Genomic DNA, 18,411 nt, shown 5'->3' on the forward strand with positions numbered 1-18,411 from the left:
GCTATAAAGCATGACTTGGTGTTTAACAACCACACAGCGAACCACAGAGATGCTAAAAACTGCACTGGAATTCCCAAGCCAAGGACTGCAACTGGTATTAATTAGACCCTTCTCAGCCAACTTTTTTTGGTGCCACCAGGTGGTTACAGTGCGCATCTCAGCTCTGGCACCACAAGAGGGCTGAATGGGCATCCAGTGCCACTCAGCTTGGGACCATGGTGATGTGCTGGGACGGGGCTACCAGGGAGCCTGAGCCCTGCACTGCTGCAAGGGTGGGGGTTGGAAGGAGGAAGCACCTCATGCTGTCACCGTGCAGAACTGCTGCGGTGCAGTGGGTGAGAGGCCTGTGGAGAAAAAGGGCTTTGCAGTACTGCTTGCTGTTCCTTGCCATAAGGGTGTCCCAAGTATGGCTGTCCCCAGATAGGCACCCCCAGCACAGCTGGGTGGCACCGAGGGGACACGGAGGGACAAGGGATGCTGCATGCTCACTCCTAAGAATCCCACAGCCGGTGCTGCGGTAGGGAGGGAGGAGGAGGCGGGAAGAGAGGAAGGGCAGAAATTACCTCAGCGATAAACACTCCGTGATGAAGCGTTTTTGTGGGCCTTTCAGCAGCCTTTATTGCCCACAGGAGAGTTGGGCTGCACAGAGAGCTTTTCATGCTCTCCATTCTGCCCGTCCTCCTGCCCGCCCGACTCCGCGCTGCCCCTCTGTCTCTCATCGCGCCGATGCTCCTGGCTTTATTTTTTCAGGGTGAGAGAACGTGAGAAACCTTTGATGCCAGGAAGGGATGGAGAATATTTTCTCCTCCTGAAATAAAAGATAAAATTTTCCAAGCGCTCGGTTTCTGCAGCCTCCCTCCTCCCCCCTTTCCCAGCAAGGTGAAGTCCCCAGCAGAGCCGGCTGTCATCCTTTCAGCACCTCGTTTCCCCACTCCCGGCTGCTCAGGGAGCGCCTCTTCCTGTTTACACACCTCCAGCACTCGGGCAGGGCAGAAACAAAACCAGCTTTTACGCAGCGCCGGGAGCCGGAGCGGGCGCGACCCAGGGATGCTCCAGGCTGCGTGCGTTGCGGTGCCAGCAGCTGCTGCAGGATTCTGTCGCTGTTGTCACCCTGCAACGTGGGCTGTAATGCTGGTATTACCAATGTGAACCCCTTTTGAGGAGCACAGCTGCTGGGATCCACGGGCCTGGCCCCCACGTACTGTTTACTCTGCAACTTGTTAAGGGCTGAGCCCACCCCACACCCACCTGTGCGCACCAGGGATGTGTCAACAGCCCCGCTCCTCTGAAGCTGCAGCATATCGAGGCCAACAAGCTTTTAGTTGGATAGAAAAACTCTTTACCCCTCTCCTCTGTGAGAGGGTTGCCTCTACTTGAAGGTTTTGCCCTAGGGGCTGTTCCAAGGATGCAGCTTCCTGGCACTGCAGAGCTGTCATGTCACTATGCGTGCTGGGACACACACAGCGCTCATCTGTGCTTGTGGACAAGTCCTTCTCCAGGTCCATGGTGTTCTCCAAATCCCAGCCGGGGATTTCACAGCCTCAGAGCAGGGCAGCACATCGGGAGATGAATAGACTGAGCTGCTCCTTTGTACAGAAGTTCAGGACCAGGATCTGCCTGGTGTATCAGTGCAGCACACAGGGAGTGCTGAGCACCAGGATATCAATAATCCTACCCTTGCAGAGCAGTGGGCACCTTGGGGTGTGCTGTGGTGCAGGAGGTGGGCACAGGGCTGAGCAGAGCCAGCTGCCCACAGGAGTGACCTTACTTCACTGTCCTGTGATGGGCACAACTGCTGCCTTGCTATCCAGGGCACACAGGGAGGAGAAGTTTGTTCAGCTGCATTTGCCAATGATGCTCCTTTATTCATATATCATCAAAGTCACATCTCCTCAGACGTGACAGAAAACATATATATGAGGGGAAGAAGTAAAGTTTGCTGAGCAGGGCGGGATTTGGGTGCTGCTTGGGGGACTGTGCCCTACTTTCTGGAGCTTCTCCTCCCTGCCAGTGCTCCAGGGGAGCAGCCCCTGAGGACACCCAGCCCTGACCTTCCTGAGGAGGCAGAGCTCTCCGAGAAGCAGCCTCCCCAGATCCTGTGCTGGTATCTTCATTAAGGACATTGATTGCGCTCTAGTTCTAATTTCCTTGACTCGCTGCTAGGAAGTTGTCAGAAAAGGCATTTTGAAATCATTCAGGGAGAACTCGGAGCATAAAATTTTAATTGCAGCTCTGTGAAATAGGGCTCTCTCGGGCTGGGTGAGCCCAGCTGCCTGGGCAGGGACAGTGCAATGGGGACAGGAACGTTGCCTTGTGGCAGGGCATGTGGGCAGTGTGCAATCAGCTGCCATTGCATGCTGGAGGTATCAGTACACAGCAGCAGCATAAGACACACATTTTGACTCTGGCACCAGCAACAGGTCCAGGTCTGGCACTCCAGGCACCCTGCTCCCATCCCAGCCCAAACTTTCTCCTCTTTAGCAAAATCTTTCTGTTATTTGTAATAGATGTCATCTTCACCCTTGGAGGGTGTGTGAATTATTCATAGTAACCTGTTAAACAGAATAATTCTATTTGGTTTCAGGTTGAAAATTGCTTATGAACACGTGTGATGTAATTCAGGACACAGAAATTACCTGGTCCCTGGCCTAAGCGTGGCAGCAGACGGGCTGCAGGTACCCTGGCACAAGCACTGTGGATGTCTGCCACCTCCTGTGTGCCAACAGCACCCTTTGGGTCTTGCTGTGTGCCCTGCCTACAGTACTTCACACACCCACAAGGACCTCCGTGCTTGTGGAGCCTTATTACCCCAAAAGCCTTATTCCCCAGTTTCCCCTTGTTTTTAATAATGAAAACAAATTATGCTTTCTGGAAGGACACTCTTGCTTTTGCAGACAAGCTTGACATTCATTCCTGTTATCTTTGACAGGGACTTGGGTCAGGAATGTGGTGATGTCTCAGGATGTGGAACCAGCACGATCCCCACCTGGCAGCAGCTTCTGCCCCATGAGAAGCTGCTGCTGAGCTGGGCCACTGCCAGCCCACCCCAAGGCAGCACACAGCACACCTCGCTGTGAAAAGAAGCTGCTCCTGCTCCTTTGGAGGAGGGATAACATTGTGCCTTGTCTGAGCAAAATCCCCTTCTCTCCCCATACAGCTCCCTGCATTTGGAACTAATTCCTCAGGCAGCTGTTACAAGCTACTGACTGCAGGAGCCAGGCTGAGAAGGGGATAATCGTTCCTTCTGCAGCCAAAAATACAACAGACCTTGGGTTTGGCTTTGAATATTCTTATCACAAAACTGAGGATGTGTGAAAGAACGCTGCAAAGCCGACCCGAGCATCCCAGCAGTGTGTGTCTGTGCAGGCTGTGGTAGAGCAGGTCCACGCCATCCCTGTTTGGACCCAGTCAGCGCAGCGTGGCTGTGGGTGAGGAGAGGGGTTTGTGTGCACACTTACCTGCAAACTTTCATACCTAGTGTTTTTGTGGAGCTCCCTACACCAGCAGATCCTAATGCTGAAGGAAGTACAGCTGGGAGCTCCAGGCCCCTTCCTGAGCTGTTCTTCCTTCTCTGCTCGCTAACAGCTTGCTGACATCAGTGTCTGCACAGTAGTGCCTGTCTGTCCATCCTCTTCTCTCGCTCTGCGCCCAGCGATATCTCAAATGACTCTGGGAGGGGAGGTCCCTGCCCTGACTCCTGACCCCTTCCCTCCAGGCAGAAGTACTGAATGCAGTGCCACCACTTGGCACAGAACCCCTTCAAAACAGTCCTTCCACAAACACTTTGAGCCATCGCTCCGGCTCCCTGAGCACACATAATGGGACGATAAAAATCCTCACAGAGTTCATTCTCTCTGGAGCCACTTGCCTGTTCCAGCAGACAAAAGGGCGCTGCTGCTCTGCAAGGCTGGGTGCAGAGCTGGGTGGCACCCATCAGAAACCCCCAGTGGCACACAGAGCACTGCCAGTCCACAGGCAAACACCACACGAGCTCCTCCATGCAGCGCAGAGCTCCCGAGGCCTCGATGTGCCATCCCAGCTCTCTGCCTCTGTGTTGGCACTGCACTGCTCGAGCACAGCATGCAGGCAGTGCCCTGTGCCTGAGTTACAGCCGGCCTGCTGGGTTCATGGGAGTTGTTCTCATCTCCTCCAGGTAAGGCAGCCCCTGCCCTTCCCATGTGCTCTTTCAGGTACCAAAAGCATGATGATGCCACAGCTTTGCCTTGTCTCCAGCTGACCTATGCTGACAGTGTCTGCTTCTGCAGCAGCAAAGGGAATTAAAGTTCAACAGCGCCTCTGTGTCACGGAACCTTCAGTCTGCTGTGCAAATAACCCTGGAGTGTGGCTCGCTTGGCCTCATCTGCTTGGGATTAATATTAATTCCAAAATGAATCAAGATTGCCATCCACTTTGCTGCCCTCGTGGACACAGATGGGGCTGTCAGACTCCGTCTGAAGCAAAGCACCTCTCAGTGCCCCATCCCAGTGCAGACGGACCAAGGACCTGAGATGAATTTCCTGGGTAAGTGTTGCTCTGATTGTTCCAAAGTCCTGCAAAAAAGCACGTGCCTGCTGATGGCAGGAAGGAGGACTGCAGAAGTCATTTATTTTTTTTCAACTTAAAACCAGAGATGGTCACAGGAAATGTCTGTAAAAACGTCAAAGAGTGCTGAACACCTGAAAGCAAGCAAGAGGGGAGAGGAGAGGTTCATCTGCACAGCAGTGGGCTGGGACCTGGAGAGGAGCCCTGTGCTGTTTCAGGATGAATCATTCCAGATGTGCAAAATCATTTCTGCATGTAGAGAGGGCCTGGGTGGGGACCACCCTGCCCAGGTGAGGCTGCACCATGGGCACAGGGGCATTCCCAGGAGCACATTAAGGCAATCCGTGCCTGGTAGGCCATGAATGCTCCAAGAGCCCCTCTGTCCCCCCGCACAGTTACCAGCACATCCGAGTTACTCGATGACACGTGCTGACAAAGAAGACAACAGACTGAAGTCAGCCCAGCTCCGACAGAGGCGAAGCTTCATCTCCTCCCAGAAGAACGCCACAAGTTTGCAACTGGAAATCAGAAAATTACTGTCTTCCTCCTCATCCTTCCTCTGAGCAAGCTCTTGGCATTGTGCAATTATTTATCTGCTGGTAAGGGGCAAATCAAATCTCATTACGGTAAGCTGAGGGCCGGATGCTGGCTGCCTGAACTGCAACGCAATGCAGAGCCGCAGACGGACGCAGCCCTTCCCGCAGCCACACCACGACATCCCCGACTGCCTTCTGACCAACACAGCAATTACGCTGCACTTCGAGTAGTGTGAGCGTGTGTATGACAGTGCTATCGATCCCAAACCGCTGCAGTGTGCAGTCTGTAATGGCCCTGGATGAGACATCCCAGGCAGGGAAGCGGGATCTTCAAGCATCTGATGGATCAATAGCTTTCATAAACCAGACTGAAAAATAAGGGGGAATAATAATGGTAACAGAAGTGCTTGGCTACACTTACAGAAGAAAAACAATTTGAGAAGGACCAAATAGCAACATTGATCATGCCACTGTTTTCCCATTTTTATCTTTCTTTACAAAAGCATTCAGCTATCATCTCCAGACAATATAAACATTCATTTAAGCTGTGGCACAATTAGATGCTGGATGTTGTGTCGTCGCTTTTTTACATTTCAAATGTGTTTATGCTATTCAGAGATAATCTCATTTTCATTGAGCAAGTCCCACGGGCAGTCCCCCTCCTGTCCCCTGCACTGCCAAACCCTTTCCAGCAGTTCTGCTGCTCCGTGCCCACAATGGGAGGCTGGTCATGGAGAGCTGCAGTTCTGGCATGATGGTGTGGCCTCATGCACAGAGATGACGGCACGTTGCAGTGTGTCAGGATGCTCTCAGCACGGGGCTGGGCAGCCAAAGGGCAGCCAGAATGGCTCTGACAGCATCTGCTTGGCAGAGGTGGCAAGGTCCTGCAGCAGCTCGCTGCTGGGGAGTGATGTGCAATGGCTGCAATGGGCTGGAAGAATTCTTTGCAGTGCTTAGGATGTGACACGTGCTGTTCTTGGAACTGCCCGGACAGATGATAGCTCCTGGAATACATCTGACTCTATTCTTTCGTACAGATCTCATCTACAGCTGTTGACAAGCTTTGCCAAGCAGTGTCAGGGCTGGGGCTCACGGTAGGAGGCACCACGCAGTGCCTGGAACCTCATGCTAACACAGTGCCTTGCAAGGAGCTCATTAAGCAGCCTGTCAAGGGCTTCATAAGCCTTATTGAGTCTTTGAGCATCGGTGTCAGCTTGCCCCTTCATCAAGGCCTACGACAGAACTGCCAGGGAAAATACATTTGTTAGTTGGAGGCAGCTGGCGAAATACCACAGGATGCCAAATACCTGGGCAAGGTTGGCAGTGGGAATGGCAATGAGGAGGTGACCTCATTGAGAGCTGGGTTATATCCAGTGAGTTTTAGATTTAAAGGGAGCAATTTGAGGGAAGGCTGTCATGAAAGTTGCCATAAGGATAAAAGCATTCAAAACAAGTTGCAGTTCTGTGATTCAGAAGAGATTTATCGCTCATCTAAAGCCGAATGATGGCTCGGCACACATCTACTCCACCAGAGGTGTCCTGAGGCTGCAGAGAAGGCAGAGAACCCACAGAGCCCTGCAAAGGAAGGGCTCTCTGGGCCTGCCAGGGCCAGTGCCCTCTGTGCCACGGGCAGGAATGCAGTCCCCATAAGTCCCCGTTCATTTCTCCCCCTGTTTGTGCCCCAGCTGAGAGCTGCAATGGGCAATGAGCTGATGGTGGACACAAGCAATGCTCCTATCTGCAGTCCTGCAGTTGCTGTGCTCTGGGTTCTGCCTTGGCCCCATGCCTGCCCTCACTGCAGCACGGCTCTTCCAGGGAGAGCTCAGTGGCACGCTCAGCACTGCTCTGATAAACTGGGGCTGTCCCTGGAGGGGCTCCATCCTTTGAGCTCTCCCCAGACAAACTCCCGCAGTCTCGCCTTTTCCCACTCCACAGAGGCACAGGAATAAAGTGGCCATCTGTTTGGAGTTTGCTTTGAAAAGAAAAAGAAACCAATCTTCTGGGACAGCATCCCCCAGAACCTGCTACTCATCCACTGATCCTCCGCAGCCTTGGCACAGGGAGCACCTCAGTAACGATTTTTCAGAAAGCCAGAGTCCAGAAGAGAGCCTGGTTTACAATTATTCTTCAGTTACATAGGTAATTTTAACTGGGATTAGCTGATCCTGTAAAGTAATTGAAGCCAGGAGGTCTGGGGCTGCTGCACTGTTATTATCACCATATGCCATTGGAAAAACAATGGGTGATGGCTGTCTTCTAAAGTGGTTTTCAAAACCCTCTAATTCAGCCTTTCCAGGTATGAAGAGAGAGTGAAACTTGACAGGCAGGGAGGGGGAGAGAGAGGGTTGTAGAGACAAATGAGCAGAGGAACAAAATAGATGGAGGCAGACAAAGGGGACGTTTGGAGAGGCCACAAGGAAGGATCTGTTTCCTACGCTGAGCTCCTGCACAGAAAACAGAGGCTCCTCTTTTTCCAGCCTGATCCCTATGCAGGGTTCCTGTCTGTTTCTTCTGGGAGGACAGCACTCATCCTGTGTGCCTTCAGACAGCAGCAGCTATGGGATGACTGCATTGCTGTGAAGCCCTCCTTTGCTGCCTGAGCCTTGGCTGTGCTGTGTCCAGCAGAAATGCGTTGTGCACCACAGGCTGCTGCACTTGATTGCACTCACCATGCTTGTGTCCATGGCTCAAACATCGCCCTGCTGCTTGGATTGCCCACATTTCCCACCTGTGGGTCCCCCCTGACCCCAAAGGAAATCACCGCAGTACCTTCTGCGCTTCCATTGCAGAGGGGACCGTCTCCCCAGCTCAGTAACAGTCCAAGATGTATTAAACTGAAACACGTCTGTTTGTTCAATAAAAATAATGTCTTAGGACAGGCCAAACGCAATTAAATCAGTGCTTCAGGTCTGGGGGACATTCCCATGTAATGAGATTACAGCGATTCGCCATCAGGTCCAGATTTGATGGTGAACTACATGTCAAGGTCCCTTTAACTTCACAATGGAGGGGGTACAAACCCAAAACACAATCAAGAAAATACAATAAAAATGGCAAAAAAGATTTTGGCTGGAATTATAAACAGCAGCGATTGCAGTGATTTCACATAATCAAGGCCAGGCGGGGCCCCGTCCGCTGTTGTTATCTCCCCCACTAATCCCCAATGTGTTTCTGATTTGTGCCGCTCAGTCTGCAGGCACCACCCCAGCCCCGTGCCGTGCGGGCAGGACAGAGCAAGAGGTGCTGGAAGTCAGCCATGGCTGGCCTGGCAATGACGGGGTCAGTGCAGGTGGCAGGTATGAAGGGGAAGGGATGGGTGCTGAACGTGCACTGGGGTGGTGCAGCTCCTTCGCAGAGCCCATGGAGATGATGATGGCATCCTGGCCCGCAGTGCAGCACCCAGGCAGACCTGCTCCAAAACGTCTGTGCATCTCAGCGGGACGCCAGATGGATGCTGGCTGGTGTTTATGTGATGCAGGGTTCTGGCTGCCCGCTGGCCGGCAATGCCAGGTTAACAGCCCATATCTCAGTTCTTAAGTAATCCAAACAGCTGTCACTCTGCTGCTGGGCTGACATCCCGCTCAGCCCTCAGTGTCAGGAGCTCTCAGACAACACAAGCTGAGCAGGGACTGACCTTCCATGGGAAGATGAATGTCCTCAGGCACCTTGTGTCCTGGGGAGCTGTGCAAGGCGTGGCAGACAGGAGACACGTCCCATCTTTCTGCTGGCAGCTTTCCTGCCAATCCCCCCCCGGCTGAGCACAGGCTGCTGCTGCTCACTGCGGCACTGGGTGCCAGGCAGCGCCCTGCTCACCGCCACGCCTTGGTAAATCCCAGTCAGCCGTGTTTGCTCCAGATGTGGCAAAGGGAAAGCGGGAGTGAGAGCTCCCCAGCAGTGTTCCTGCTGCTCAGTGAGCACCACCAGCCCAAGCCTGCACGGAAATGCTGTGAGCCTGCAGCTGAACCCAACCTTCAGTCTGCTCAGCACAGCTCTGTTTGCTGCCATGCACCAGGAGAGCCCTTCTGGGACCAGCCCTGCTTCTCAACCTCTTGCCACTGCGATTGTTTTTATCCACTCTGCATGTTTTATAGGCAATCAAAGTGATTGGTACTTCAGTGGGGCACTGCTCGTGGAGCATTCCTCCACACTTCTCACAGAGAAGCAAGCCATCAAGGCAGGGAAGGACCCAGCAGCCTGGTGCAGGGCTGGGAATGAGGGCAATCCAGTTACTCAGTTCCAGTGGCTTAGAAAAGGATGGGCCATCACATGCAGCCTGTGTGGCTGTGTGCAACCTTCCAACAAAGGGGGAAAAGCACCAGCCTCCTGACCGAGCCCATTCACACAGCTCAGAGCTGTGCATGCCACAAAGCATGAGCGAACACCAGAAGTGATGCAGCTCAGCTTCTTTAAGCAGTAGCCTGAGCTGTTTCTCCTCTCCCCTTCTCTCTATAAGGTTGGCATTGCCCGGGAGGTTCCAACCTGTACAAGTCTCCATTTCTGTCCATCTTCCCTCTCTCCCAAATGGCTCTTTGCAGCAGAATGAAACTCTGGAGTTCTCTGTGCAGTGCTGATCAGAGGGGCAGGAGAGATCCATGTCCAGCACTGCCACAGGGCTGCACCCAGTCACTGCAGGCAGACAAATGGATCAGGTAACCTGAAGTAATGGATGGATTGAGGGAACGTGTGATTTGTTCACAGGCAAACTGTGAGCAACGTCAGCAGCAAAATTCTTTGAGTGAGGTACCCAGCATGGATTATTCAACCATTTCAATGAGCTACCAGGAAAGATAGAGTAAGGCTGAATATGTTTCGCTGCTGGTTATTTATTTAAGGGTTGTTCTCCTCAAAAGGCTCAGAGCACTCAAGCAGGTGCTTTTGCTGCCTTCCTTGGGAAAGTCCAAGGCATTGCCAATCAGCAGAAATAGGGGAAATCTGCGCTGGGGTCAGCCTGTGCCTCCCTTTGCTGAGTTGCATCACCTTCATTCTTTGCTGGCGTGGTTTTGGTCCACTCCAAACAATATTTCTTCCTCTTCGCTTACACCCTTCAGGGATTCTTAGACAGCTATTATGTCCCTCATTAGTCTTCCCTTGGCCTACCTGTAAGCATTCACCCCTTTTAATCTTCTCCCATCATCCTGTCCCTGCTGCCCCTCCATCATCTCTGCTGTTCTCCAAATTCCCTCCCATTTGTCCACATCTTTCTCATTTATGAATCCATGATCTCATTTAGCATTTGATTTCTGCCAAAAATAAAGTTGAGCTTGATTGTTTTCACTGATGACTGAAAGAGGCATGAATCGTTGCTTGGAAGACAGTCCTTGAGACAGCAATATGAAAGGGAAAAAATGAAGGCAGCTCCACCAGGCAGACGAACACACAGATGTTATCACATAGGGCAGCTTTGGCTAGATTGAATCTCAGAAGTGCGTGATGACAGTAATAGCCGCCACTATTAGAGTGTTTAGCTTTTAAACAGAAATGTGAGTTATAACTCAGGCCCCAGCATAAATCACAGAGCCATGAAAATCTTACAAATGCATGCCTGCACAACGCACCAATATGAAATTCCACGTCCTTGGTGGAAGCAGCACAATTGCAACTTCCTTTGCGTAGGAAAACGTGTGTGTTCGACTCAGATACAGCAATTTGGCTTCAGGCACATCGCTGAGATCTTCAGCTTGGGGAGTTATCATCTTTTTTTTTTGAAAGGAACGTTTGAGTGGTCACCGGTGGGGAAGGGAGGTGGGGAGGATGGAGGCGGGCTGCAGAACCGCTCTCACCTGCGGTCGAGCAGCTGGCCCGGCCACCCCGAGACGAGCCCGGTAACGAGATTACGTGATCCGTACGGCCGAACGCCGATCGAGGAGCTCAGTTCGGATCCCAGACTCAGTGCTGACGCCTGGCTTCAGTCTGCAAACTGCCATCTCTCAGGGCTGCGCTGCGCGCTCCCGCTGCCCAGGGGCGGCCGCACGGCGGGGCTGCAGGTGGGGCCGCTTCCCTTGGGAAGGGGCTGCGGGCCGGCGGGACCCCGCAGAGGCTGCACTGTATCGCAGGGGAATTTCCATTTAAATGCTCTTTGGCAAAGCGCCCTCAGAAAGCTGCTGACGCCTCGTGGAAAGCTTTGGAAAACATGCTAATGAATTAGAAACAAAGCAGCGTCTCTATCGGATCCAAGAGCCGCTGCGTTTCCCTCTCGCCGCCCGTCACCTCCCGGGATCTGTGCGCGACAAGGGCAGCTTTGTGCCTCCGGGCTCCGCTCCGCTCCGCGGCCGCGTGTTCCCGCATCTAAAGGCCGTTCCGCTGGGACCTCGGGCAGCGGTGAGGGCTGTGCTGCAGGGCCGGGGCTGCGGCTCGGGCACCGGGACCCTCCGGCCCCACAGTTCTGTGACTGCGTGGGATGGCACCGGGCAGGGAAGCTGGAGCTGCTGCTTGGCACTGCGGTGCTGCGGGAGTCCCCTGGGGATCCTTCTGAGGGCAGGCGCTCCGCACGCCGGGAATGCACTGCAAAACGCAGTCCTCCCTTCTCTGTATTCAGATGCACATCAGACTGCCCTGCAGATGAGTAGTTCAGAAAGTGGAGGGAGCTCTGTTATTTATCTTTGCTCCTCCCGTAGCTGCTCCAACCCCAACAAACTCATTGAGGTGTGTGGGCCTGAGGGCGACCACCAGGACAAAAACACTGCGCTCCTTGGGGATTTGCTTTGATTTGGTTCCGTTTGTTGCCATGGAATGGAGGGACGTGGTGGGACTCCATCACTTCTTGCAGGCACCGGGTGGACGTGAAGTATCTCTGGACTTCCCCACCAAGCAGCAAAAGTAGGGCTGAAGGTACCAAACAGCAGATCTGTGCTCCTCAGTGATCGTGCAAGGATTGATAGTCCCTCCTCTGCGTGAAACCTAAATAATTCATCGGGGCAGGGATCTAAGGAGAGATGCTGGGCTTGCACAGGGGCTGCTGGAAATTCTCCTACCACTCTGGGGAACAGCAATGAAGTGATGAAAGAGAAAGAATGCGAGAAAGAGAGAGAGCATCAAGCCTGAACCCCACTGCTGGGGTTTGGAGCATTCCCACTTGGCGAGGGGAAAGCGAGCAAACAAACGTAGCAACAACAGCCGGCATGAAGCAGCCGGGCAGCAGCGGCTGCAGCCTTGAGCTGGCATCAGGCAGTGCAGCTCAGAGCAGCAGCACCGTGCGGGCGTGCAGGGTGAGCCCGAGCCCCTGAGGTGGGAGAGGATCCGAGAGGAGGCGGCCCAGCAGCCGCTCAATTCCCCAGTCCCCAGTTCCTTCTTTCTCCCGGAGAGCCCAGACCAGCACGGCTCCTCGCATTGCTTTGCATCTGAACAAGGGCTTAAATGTCCACACGGACTCAAATGCACGCTGGAACACTTCCAGAAAGTCAGCAAATTTGCTCTCCCTCTCCCTTTAAATGCTTTGGCTTCCTGCAGGAAAATGAAATCCATTAACAAGTTCCACCCCTGCTCCAAATTCAAGGCTAGAACTGTCAATGCTTTAGGAACGAGCTAAATGGAGGGATTTCCATAACAATCAACAGCTACAGCATTAATCTATAGTCATATTAACCTGGGATGACAAGGACACGTCTGTCTGTTCTCTCTAATGTAATCTACCATTATACTCGGACTCCATTGAAGTCTGCTTTGTAGTGTGCATTTGGCTGTGATCAGCTAATCTCTCTGGCTTTAAGCACAGCTTAGAAAAGGCAGCGAGGGAGACAGACAGAGCAAAGCGATGAATATGCATGTGTGTGTGCTTAGCATGTGTCTGCCTCTAATGTATGTGCGAGCATGTGCAGCTGCACATAGGAGCCGTGCCGGTGCTGCGTGCTGCAGGGCTGCGCTGTGCGTTTGCAAGGTGTCAAAGTGCACCTAAGGCAGCAATGGGCGTTGCGTCGTGGCGGTCAGGTTCCGGGGACGTGCATGTAGGTGCAAACCTGAGATGTGGGACGAACTCTGGCAAGCTGAGCATACATGAGCGTGCTTTGCTGAGGCTGCATTCAGTCCCACGGCAGTGTGTTTCCCATGTAGCACAGGGATGCTCATTTGCTGTCTGTCCTGGTGGTTTGAGGGATGCTGCTGGGCCAGGTCCTGGGCCAGTACCTGTGCCGCAGTGCCGGGGCTGCTCAATGGGCTGTCCCTGCCGAGACGACAGCCCTGACAGTCCCTTCACTTTCTCTCATTCTGCTGTATTAATCCCTCCTGAAGAAGCACCTTCCCCAAGCGTGCAGCATGGCCTGAGCCTGCTTTGGGATTAGAGGCGATTACAGAGCTGCAGCAGCACGCACCGGGATGCCGCACACTAGAGGAGCTTATGGGGTCAATTCCATTCCCAGCACTGACTCCAGACACATCAGGAGATGCCGTGATATCAGCTCCCACCTTCTGCGAGGAGTCTGTTCCCAGGCAGGGATTAGAGCCTCTGCTGCAGAGGGGCAGGCAGCAGACATCAGTTCCCTTGCTTCGCCTCTGGTTTTTAATTACTGGAGAGCAGGAAGCACATTGCATCCCAGGCGCTCACCCTGAAGCTGGCCTTGTGCTTGTGGCGGTGGGGAGCAGCTGGGGGGGGGGTAATCCCACCTGACCTCTGCAGGTAAAATTCCCAATCTGCTCCAGGTATTGCTGTATTGGGAAGCCGGAGCTGGGAGGGCAAACCAATGGGCGCACGGATCCAGGGGGGATAAACTCTGGGAAATGTGTTCATCTGCTGCCAGCACAGGCAGAGCAACCCAGAGCTGCGCATGCCCAGCACCCTCATGCTCCACTCCCTGCCCCCCACACCTCGTGCCTCCCTCCACTTCTGCCCCTTTGTAGAAATATTTCTGCTCCTTTTGGGAAAACATCCGATCCAGCCCGTGGTTTTGATGTTACTGTTTACTCACACTGTACGAGGGGCTGGAAATCGGAAACTCTGATTCACCAGGATCTTTGCACTGAAACTTTACACACTGGAACAATTAATTATCCATTAAAACCTTTGTCTGTGTGTATCTTATTGTTCCAGGCTCTTATTGAAGCCACTCAGTGAAACAATCGCTCAGACAGCATTTGAGTGTGGTTAATCAACTAACAAGCTTATAAATACAATAACAGCAACGCTTTGCTCTCCGAGGGCTCCGAGGCAAAGGGTCTCGAGCTGCTTCCCAGCATGCCCAGTTAGCTGTGGCTGTGGGCACTGGCACTGCTGCTGGGAACACTGTGTTCAAGGAACAAACATCTGAGCATTCCACTGGGACTTGGGCAGTGCTGGGACCAGCACTCATAGCTCGGGATCCCGAAGTGCTGCTGCCTTAGGAGCAGTGGCATCTCGCAATGCCAGGGCATGTTCCCCGCTCCAGCAGCAGCAGAGCCAGCTGGTGGCACTGGTCCCACTGGGCAGAGCAGGGCTGCAGCCTGTCTTGTCATGGAGACGCTGCTTTGAGGCCATGTGTGAGTTTGGGCCGGGGGGCAAAACTCTGCTGAGGAACCTGGAGAGTTCCATCCTCACTGGGATTAGAGGTGACCTCTTGTCTTGGGAAGTTGTTTCTGTGCCTGCTGGACCGGCACAGTCTGGGAAAGTGGCATTCCAAGAGAAGCAGGTGGAAGAGTGAGGTCGTTAAGGATGTGTTTAATGATAGAAAATTTCTTTCGGTTGTATTTAGACCATAATTACAGAGGCTGTAAGAGTATTTATTTCCTGGCGATTAATGGCAGGCCAAGGAGAAAACTTTCCCATCAGTGCTGTTACAAGTTTCAATTATTTTTTTCAATTATGTGTATGTTTTCCTTGGAGCTCACAGCAGCTGCCCGCGGGCACTCGGCCTCTCGGCACCCTTTGCTGCACGCATGGGGATGGAGAAGGTCAGGAGACAAAGCCGGGAAGTCGGAGAGCTCAGGGTAAGCCAGGAGGATCAGAGCAGCTAAAGAACAAAGTATTTAATTGCAGGGTGGATGAAGGGACCTTCAAGTGAACATCAGTCAAATGCTGAGCTTTCATTCCAGTTTTTCTAACAAGGTTCCTGACTGGCCTTGCTGTGCCCCATCGCTGTGCGGTGCCTGCACACCTCCCCGTCATGCTGAGAGGAGAGATCTGCTCCCATGCTCACCAAGCACTGAGAGCTGCCAGCTCCTCAAGGCCAGCAGGGATGCCAGGAGTCTGGGCAGGGATGGATGCATAGGAAGCATAGGAAGCAATCTCAGGCTCGGGCTTCCAAACGGGCAACATTTTCCTCGACTTTTTTTCCACAAACTTCCCAGCCCCTGCAGCCTTCAGAGAGCAGCAGAGATAAGAACATCTGTCAGCTTGAAGAGGCACAACCAGATAAGCATCTCGCTTTGAACCAGCAGATAAATGGATGTGCTGGGGAGAGCACATCACCAGCACGAGAGCAGCGTGGGCCCAGCCCGGGCTGCTCGAAGCGGAGGAGCATCTTCCAGACCCACCAAAGGGTGGCCAGAAAGAGCAAGAGCCACAAAGTCTGCAATGTCAGTGCGAGTGAGGGAGCAGGAGAAGGCATCCAGGAAAGCAAAATGCTCACCTGCACCTTCAGCCAGAGCCCAGTGCAGACTCACAGAGGGGAGAGCTTGCTGTCGTGGCCCCTCTGCGGCCATGCGCTGACTGGCCCAGTACTGGGGGCTCTCTGCACTGCAGGCAGGTTTGCAGGTCTTACTGGGAGAATAAAGAAGCAAATAAAATGAACATTAACAACTTCTCCGCAGTTATCGCAGTTTCCTGCCCTACATAATTACCCCCTTTAAGCACGGCAGCGCAGCGATGGTTATTTGCTGTGTTTATACAGCAGGAAAGGTGAGTGGCACCGTGCAGTCAGAAATTATTGCTGGGACATAAAAATGTCTCCAGCTATTAAGGTGGTGACATTTGGCTTTGCATTCAGCGTTCAGCCCCGGCTGAGGGGCAGCTCTGGGGCTGTGGGCTCAGGTTGGGCACGAAGGGCTCTGCAGAGCCTGGAACAGATTTGCTGACTCTGGGAGCATTTTGTGTCGATGTTTCAGCTCTGTTCCTTAATGAGGGAAGAAGCACTTCTCCCTCAACTGCCCTCCCCCCGTTTCCAAACCAGGTGTAGACATGATTTATTGCGTTGTTTAGTCATTATTCTCAGTTACCCAATTATGTTTTTTAAAGTTAAAAATGCAAGAACTTTGTTGTGGCTGCATCTGGGGATTCTGCAGCATCTGGAAGATGGTAAGGAAAAAAAACAGAGGAAACCAAGAACATCACCGCCAGCAGCTCCTCGTGCTACCTCCCAGCACCTCCCCTGCAGCAGCCTGCTGATGGGGCAGCCATGCTCCAGCCCTGCAGTCCCACTGAACAGCAGCTCCTGTTACTGCATGAGGTCATGGTAATCACTGGGGAGATTTCAGGACAAGACAGATAACACCAGGGATCTCTGCTGACTCCCAACTTCCCAGCAGTAGATCTTCTGCTGTACCACACTGGGGCATCTTCACTGAGTTTTACCTGGCAGGACAGCTTGCTTTGGGATGGCATTGCAAGAGAGACTGTTTTTTTCCCATGGCACAGGAACTCTGGGTCTGTCTGCATGATGGAGTTACAGAACAGATGAAGACAGATCCCTGAAATCTGTTCAGCCGGGAGAAGGACTCTGCATGCTCCCAAAGAGCAGTGGGAAGGATGTTAACACTCATCTCAGATCTACAGTTCGTATTTTAAACATTCAGAGGGAAGAACGAATGAAGCTGTCCCAGGTGTGCGCCCTGGCTCGGGGCTGGCAGCAGCTGGCACCCCATGGTGTGGCTCTGCAGAGGTTTGTGTCCCCTGGTTTGGAGCACAGCGCTGCCCTGAGCTGCCTGTGGTGCAGCTGATGGCTGTGGGGTTCTCCATAGTTTGCTTTTAGAAGTAGCTGAATTAATTAAGGACACACAGGTGATGCTGAGACAGTCTGAAGGGGAGAATAATGGCACCAATTTGCCAATGTTGGTATTTTTTGCCTCTGGTCTTCCCATGTGAAGCACTTTGCATTCTTGCTGCTCTGGCGTTCCTCAGGTGCGTGATTATTTTTGTCTGTTTGCTGATGCACAAATTCCTTCCTACTGGTTTCCAGGTCAGGCCTCAGCACACAAGGAGCTCCCAGCCCTTCCAATGCCTTCTATCCCCAGCCCCATCCCCCCCCAGCGCTGCTCCAGCCATGCAGGATGTGAGAGCACAACGTGGCTGGGTTTGGGCAGGGCTCCTTGCTGGGATGAGGACCCAGGTAAGCAGATCCTTGGGTTAGCAGCCACGGAGATGTGGCTGTTTGCAGGCTCTGTGCCTCCTCTTCGTGTGCTCTGCTTCCCCTGGCATTGTCCCACTGAGCTAGAAATGCCAACCCTGCCCCTGACAACACATCCTCATGCAGAGCCAAACGAAGCACCTAATTAGGAGGGAAAAAAATGCCTTTTCTGGCTCACCGCATCGTGCAAAGAAGGAGGCAATTGATCAGCCCTGTCGATATCTGCCGAGACCAGTGGCTGGTTCACAGCATCTTTACAACTGTAAATGGGCTAAACCTAAATAAAAGGACCCTCAATCATCCAAATTAAAGCTCTGAGGACAGCGCAGGTGCCACAACCTCATAGCAAATAACCACAACATCACTGCCTTTTTCTCAGCACTGCTGCTGAAGTCAGGCAGGGGCTGCATCCTCTTGCTCCAGCCCAGGCCACGGCAGGTTTGGGGGAGCTGAGGCTGGGTTCGATGCCCGCTGGTGTCTGCAGTGATGTGGGTCTGCACAGCAGAGGGGATGCAGTCCCCTAGCCTGCCTCGGGCCCAGGGGCAGCTTGGGAAGCCCAGGCGCAATCTGTCAGCACAACTCCTGGCCCTAGGCTGAAAATATTCCCATCTCTGCAAGGCATGGCTCCTCCAAAATGCTCAGGAACCGCTTCTTGCTCATTCCACAGTTACCCAGTCACTGGAACAAGTGCTGGGATGTCGGTCCTTCCAGGAGCATCGGCCAATCCTGTGCTGAGGGGAAGTGCTGAGGGTGCTCACAGTGTCAGATGCTTTCACTAAATTTGGTAGTCCTCTACTAAATGGAGTTCCTTTTGGGTGCTATTTATGCAGGAATAAAAACCTTTGTTATGCTAATCACTCCAATAAGAGATAAAATATTGCCCAGGAAAGCCTGATTTTTCAGTGACATTCCACTCCTCGAGCTCAGATGTTCCTGCAGAGAAGTGCACACAGTGCAGGTGGGAAGGGCAGTGCTGCTGCACAGCAAGACGCCCTTCTGCACCCATTGCAGCTCACAGCCTGGGCAATGTGAGCATCTCCAGCTCTGACTTGTGCTGTGTTTGCAGCAGCAGCTTCTGGGAGGAGGGT

The sequence above is a fragment of the Meleagris gallopavo genome, chromosome 9, assembly GCF_905368555.1.
Source record: "Meleagris gallopavo chromosome 9, MGAL_WU_HG_1.1, whole genome shotgun sequence".
NCBI classification, from domain to species: domain Eukaryota; kingdom Metazoa; phylum Chordata; class Aves; order Galliformes; family Phasianidae; genus Meleagris; species Meleagris gallopavo.